At 37.7% G+C, this 6,461-nt stretch overlaps 1 long non-coding RNA gene across 1 annotated transcript; it reads left to right on the plus strand.

Moving 5' to 3' along the window:
- The first annotated feature begins 5,119 nt into the window (after window positions 1-5,119).
- LOC128314448 (uncharacterized) lies at window positions 5,120-5,933 on the plus strand. Its single transcript, XR_008296087.1, has 3 exons — window positions 5,120-5,353; window positions 5,442-5,695; window positions 5,795-5,933. It is a non-coding gene; the product is annotated as an uncharacterized LOC128314448 (long non-coding RNA).
- The last annotated feature ends 528 nt before the right edge of the window (window positions 5,934-6,461 follow it).

Here is a 6,461-nt window from a genome sequence, read left to right on the forward strand (position 1 = left end):
GTATTAGTGAAGGATGCTGGGATTTAAGCCTCTATATCTGCATATATCTGCATATAGCTAGCAAGAAGAGAAATCTACAAAGAGGTGAACATCCCTTTCCTTTCACGTTCTTCCTAGAAATCTAGGAATTAGAAAGCCCTTCTAATTCCACTCCATTGCCAGAACTTGGTCATATGCCCATTTACCGGTTGTCAAGGAAACTGCAATCTTTCTTTGGCAGCATGTGCCTAGCTAGAATGAGGAGTTCTACCACAAAGAAAAAAGGAGAAAATGGACAAGGGGAGATGGGCCAGCAATCCCTACCACCCATTCTGACTACACAGCCCTTGAATCAGCCAACCCAATCCATTCTTTGAAACATGCAGCCTTTGGGAGCATCAAGAACCTAGCAGAATGTACACAGGTCTCAAAATCACAGAGACATAAGGCTTTTCAAGTTTCTTTTAAATCTGTGTTCTTATATTGGACTTACTACTCCAGTGAATGCCCAATCTTACAGGACAATCAGAGACATAGCTATATATAATTTTCTAGGAGGAGATAAAAATGCCCTCTGGAGAAGTTTAATATGTTTGGCATTTCTCTCAGGAGTAGGAAGTGGAGAGCTACTCTAAGAATGATATTTGACCTGTCCTAGAGGAATGCAGGTGCTATCTTTTCCCTAGAAGCCAACATTAAATAAAATACTCAGGTAATTATCATACATTATTTTTTTCTGATGATTGCAAGGTAAAATTGTATATTTATTTTAAGCAACAAAACCTATATTACTCATGCTAGTTTCTACACACACATGCTTCTGCATTTTTTCTTCTTATCTCAGTCTTTCTTCATTAATGGTGCCAAGTTATGTCTTTGTTTTTAGCTTAGCTAGTTTTTCCAAGTGCTTCTGTGATATTGTTATGCACAGTGTTGGCTTTATTTCTTTGACTCTTTCTATCCTTCATCATTTATTAATGACACAGATTGTGTGATGAAGAGTTGTCAACATTATCATTTTTCTATATTTACAGGTATAATAACTGCATTGAAGTGGATTTGTCATCTAATAGCCTTAAATGATCCCTCTCTTTGGGGCTGCATTTCCCTCCATTATTTACTGTGCTTCCCAATAGCTTATCATCCACTGCTGTCTACTCTCCTCTTTGTCCTTAATTTCCTGAGACAGATTTCCACTTAAGAGACTGAGAAACTATTAGATGGAGAGTTTCCACAAACCGCGGGAGCATAAGGTCTTCTGCAAAGAGACACATTCACACACTATGGGTTAAGGAAAGAAAGTAGCATTACATCTTCCATGCTGACAAACCCAGTTGCTATCAATGTGAAGAAGGCATAATGGCATTCGAATTGAGGGAATCTACATGCATAACTCTCATTAACACAAATACAATAGAAGCTAAGTGCCTAAATTCTTGTGCAGAGAAAGGAGAAGTGGTTATACTCCTACTCTAATGTAAAACATGACCTCTTATATTTGAGTTGGAATTTTCATAACTGTTTAATATTAGCCTGTGAGTTGTTCTTTATCAAAGAATAAAATAGTACTCTATCTCCGTAAAGCATTTTAGCAACACTCAGAGAAGCTGATTACCAGATATTTATTTTGAAAATTAGCCAGCTAGCTACAATATGTTTCAAATTAAGCATGTATTGGTAGTATTCTGTTGTAATTGGCGAGGGCACTATATATCTTCATCTTTGCTATATTTAGAATACAGGAAAATAACTCAGCATTTCTGTTCATGGTAACATTTTGGGGCTAAAAATATTCACTAGCATAAAAGTATTCTCCAACCAAAACAATTGCTCTTAAATATATATTAGTTTGAAGATTACATCACATGTCAAGAATTATGCCCTTATGGATCTTTTCATTTAAATTATAATTACTTCAAATAATTAAAGAAGCAAACATACAACTTATTTAACTCCTCAAAAGAAAAATATAAAATAATGTCATCATGCCATTGTAGTTTTCACAAATTATCCACTAGTGATAAATGAATTACATGCATTGACTATTGAACCAAACACTCCTATCTAAATTATGTTTCTACACATCTCCAGGGGGCTTTTTATTTAACTTGTTTGAATGGAGTTCTACATTTCCAATTTGCTTATAAGTCTATGTTAAGACTTGAGTTCTTTTTTTTTTTTTTGATGTTTTATTTTTAAGTAATCTCTACACTCAACGTGGGGCTTGACCTTGCAACCCTGAGATCAAGAGTTGCATGCCCCACCAACTGAGGCAGACAGGTGCCCCAACACTTGAGGAGTTCTTGGTGGAGAGTGTGAGAGCTAGTTGAATTAAAAGTATCATAAAGACATGAAAAGATTGGTAAGATTTGGGTGAAGTATGACAGTATAGATAGCCAAGTTGAAGCATATGGAAGGAACTAGTTGTTTGATTATGAACGTAAAGAATTAATAGAAGCTAAATTTTAACCTTTTCATTTGCTTTTCATCTGTCACTCAATTCATGTTATTAGATATTCATTAGGTTCAGGGTCTCATTTGCCTGGTATACACCTTGCTACTTAGCCCATACTTATCATGGGAGACATTTATGCCATGTCTACACTGGACACTCATACACACGTAACCCAAAATATGTGGTTGGGCCGTGTCAACACAGTAAACACTGAGAATATATGCTATCTAACAAGTGAATTGATAGGGTGACATGGAACTGAAACAAAAAAATTAATCCAGGAAAATTTTAACTTTTGATCTATGGTATAATAATAACAAAAAAGTGAATCCTGCTTTTTTCTTTCTACATTATACCCTAAGGTTCTACACGAACTATTCAAGTCAACAAATATATCACATATTAATACATCTCATGGTCTGATGTTAGCTGGTGTGGATGACAGTAAGATGAAAAAACTATAATCCTTATTCTTGAGAAGGTTCTAATATGGTATAGGAAAGTATATACACAAATACCTTTAATAACTAATAACTGCAACAAGGGAGGGAACACACAAGAGGGAAACATTATTTCTGGCTCAAGAGAGCAGGAAAAGCTTTCATAGAAGTTGTACAATTTGATGTGGGTCAAGATATAAAGGAGACACTACCACAATATTTTTTACATTGGTTATGTTTCTGATATGTTTCCTCATGATTATAACAGCCATTAAGGTAGGTACTACAATTACCCCCATTTTTAGATGTGGAAACTGAGGCTAAGGAATGTCAAGTGACTTTCCGAGAGTCACATGGGAATAGCAGTAAGTAATAGAGTCAGAATTTTAACTTGGGCTGTTGGATGCTTGGAGATATATTCTTAATCACTAAGGTCCAGTGCCTGAAGTTCTGAGGTCAAGCTTACCTAAGTTTGAAGCCTGAATCTGCCACTTATTGGTCATGGGGAAAGCATAGCTCATCTTTCTTCATTTTCACATTTGTAATATGAGGAAAATAATACTTACTGTAGTCTAAATGGCAAGCTACCATTCAAGAGTTACCAGAAGAAGACAACCTTGCTGGCCACTAAGAAGCTAGTATGATTAAGGGGCTATTTCTTAGCTTTATAGGCTCAGAAATCTGACTCTGTCAGCATCCCGGTGCTAACCACATTCAGGGGGGCTCTCAGGAACACAAAATCTCTTGTGTTCCAGGTACCATGTAGGAAGATATTAAATATTATCTGAGCAGAGAAGTGGTATTATTAGAGCTACAGAGTGGAGTGATCAGTTCCATAGAGCCAATTGCAATGGTCAAGGTAAAAGGAAATGAAAAATTGAACTAGAGTTAGTCATATAACAAATAGGAAGGGCTGGACACAAGTAAGTACAATTTTGAAGAAAAAAAAACCAACCTAATCTTGGTGAGTGACTGATTATAGACTATGAAAGGAGGAAATCAAGGGTAACACTGTGGTTGGAGTGTGGATAACTGGAAAGCTAGCTATACTCTTAAACGAGACAGAAGTAGCTGGTTCATGTTTTAAGACTCTGTTTTGGGTCGGTTTGTTACACAGCCATAGATAATCAGAATATGCACCTAGTCAATGCAATACCTCTTCTTTTGGATCTGTCTTTATATACTGCTTTATGTATCTCTTAAAGAAATATTAACCTATAATATGGAAACAATCTTTTTAAAGGACAAATGGTCATGTCCCAGGTTAATATGATGTGGGGATAAGGCTTTTCCTGTGTTCTAAATTCCTCTAGGACTCCACTACTTGAGGACAAAAAGATTCTATCTTCCCTCTCATCCTTATTGAAAGGGTCAATATTTACCTTCTCAAGTACTCAAGTTAGCCACTGTATGAATGAATTTGCTATTGCTGCTGTAACTAATTACCATAAATTTAATAAGTTAAAGCCACACAAATTTATTATCTTATAGTTTTAGAGGTCAGAAATCTGAAATAGGTTTTATTGGGTTAAAGCTAACCTGTTAGGAGAGCTGCTCCACTTCTGGAGGCTGGTGGGGTGTGGGGGCTATTTTCCTACCTTCTCCAGCTGCCAGAGGCTGCCTGCATTTCTTGGTTCATGCACCCCTTCTAGTCATCCCATCACTTTAAAGTCTCCTTCCATCTCACATCTCCTTCTCTGACACATACAGCCCTCTTCTGTCTTTTAAAGACACCTTGTGATTGCATTGGGCCTACCTGGATAATCCAGAATATTCTTCCTGTCTTAGGGTTCTTACCCTAATTGCATCTAGAATCCCTTTTTGCCATGTAAGGTAACATATTCACTGGTTCCAGAGGTTAGGAAGTAGACATCTTTGGCTGAGGTCATTATTCTGCCGATCATAGCCCCTATTTCTTCTTCATTATCAAGGTCTCCCATTCTAATGGATCATTTTATCAGCAAATGGAAATGCTCCAATATCACTCATCTTCAAAAGAAGAGACTCCTCTTTGATCCACATCTCTCTACAGTTCCCAGGTAATTCCTGTGCTCGACAGCACAGCAAAATTTTTTGACTGAGTTGTGTATGCTCCCTGTAGCATACAGGGCTTTTGCCTTAGGTATTAGGTATCTATTACTGTGTAATGAGCCACCCCCAAAGTTTCCCATCTTAAAACAATATGATTTACCTCACAGTTTTTATGAGTCATAAATCTGGGCATGGCTTAGCTGGGTGTCACTGGCTGAGATCAAGGTGGAGACCTGGCTGGCAGCCATCTTGAGACTCCACTGAGGGATCCACTTCTAAGCCTTAGGCTCTAGCTAGCTATAGGAGGGAGAGATCACCTCCTTGCCACTGGGCCTCATGGCAGTTGGATTCCCTCCCCAAAGAAACAACCTGAAGAGAATATTCCAGAGAGAAGCCACAGTTCTTTTGTTCGTTTGTTTGTTTTTGAAATCTATCTTAGAAGTGCCAGGTAATCACTTCTGTCATATTCTAGAAGTCAACTATTATAGGCTGAATTATGTCCTCCCAAAATTCATATGTTGAATTCTCACCTCCAGGATCTGGGAATGTAACCTCTTTGGAGTTAAGGTCTTTCAAGAGTGATTAAGTTAAAATGAGACCATTAGGGTGGAGTTCTAATCCTACATGACTAGTGTCCTTATAAGAAGAGGAAAAGACACCAGGGATATGTGGATGCCAAGAGAAAAGACTGTGTGAAGAGACTGTGTGAAGACAGCAGCCCTCTGCAAGCCAAGAAGAGTGAAACCAACACTGTCAACACCTTGATCTCGAACTTCCAGACTCCAGAACTGTGAGAAAACAAACCTCCTTTGTTTAAGTCTTCCACTCTGACCTATTGGATATGTAGATTGTGTATGTTAGACTATGTAATGTGAATTTTATTCTACAGGGTATATGAAGCCATTAAAGATCTTTGAGCAGAGCAGGGCCATATGTCTGAAAAGAAGGTGAGATCTCTGTAGGGTGGAAGTTGACTTGTCTTCTTTTATTGTGATTTTTTCTTTTTACTTTTTTAAATTAAAAAAATTTTTTTAAGTTCTTTAAATGTTTACTTATTTTTGAAGGAGAGAGAGAAAGAGAGAGAGAGACAACATGAGTGGGGGAGGGGCAGAGAGAGAGAGAGAGAGAGAGAGAGAGAGAGAGGCAGAATCCAAAGCAGGCTCCAGGCTCTGAGCTGTCAACACAGAGCCCGATGCATGGCTTGAACCCACTACAGTGAGATTATGACCTGAGCCAAAGTCGGAGGCTTAACTGACTGAGTCACCCAGGTACCCCCACTGAATCTTTTCAACAGCCTGATGAGCTAGAACTCCTATCACCATTTTATTAAACACAAAGTCCATGGGAGTGATCATAAGGTACACATGAGTATACCTTATGTTCTTGGCACATAGTAAACATTCATAAATATAAGTAAGCAAACTGTGTTTAAAGAGACTGAGTAACCAATGTAGGTAGCAAAGTTTAAAAGTAAATATTTGCTCCATTAATGCCTATGGTTTCCATAAGCTATTGTTGAAGATTCCAGGAACTATAGCAACTCTGTTTTCATGAGC

The sequence above is a fragment of the Acinonyx jubatus genome, chromosome B1 (genome assembly GCF_027475565.1).
Source record: "Acinonyx jubatus isolate Ajub_Pintada_27869175 chromosome B1, VMU_Ajub_asm_v1.0, whole genome shotgun sequence".
NCBI classification, from domain to species: Eukaryota; Metazoa; Chordata; class Mammalia; order Carnivora; family Felidae; genus Acinonyx; species Acinonyx jubatus.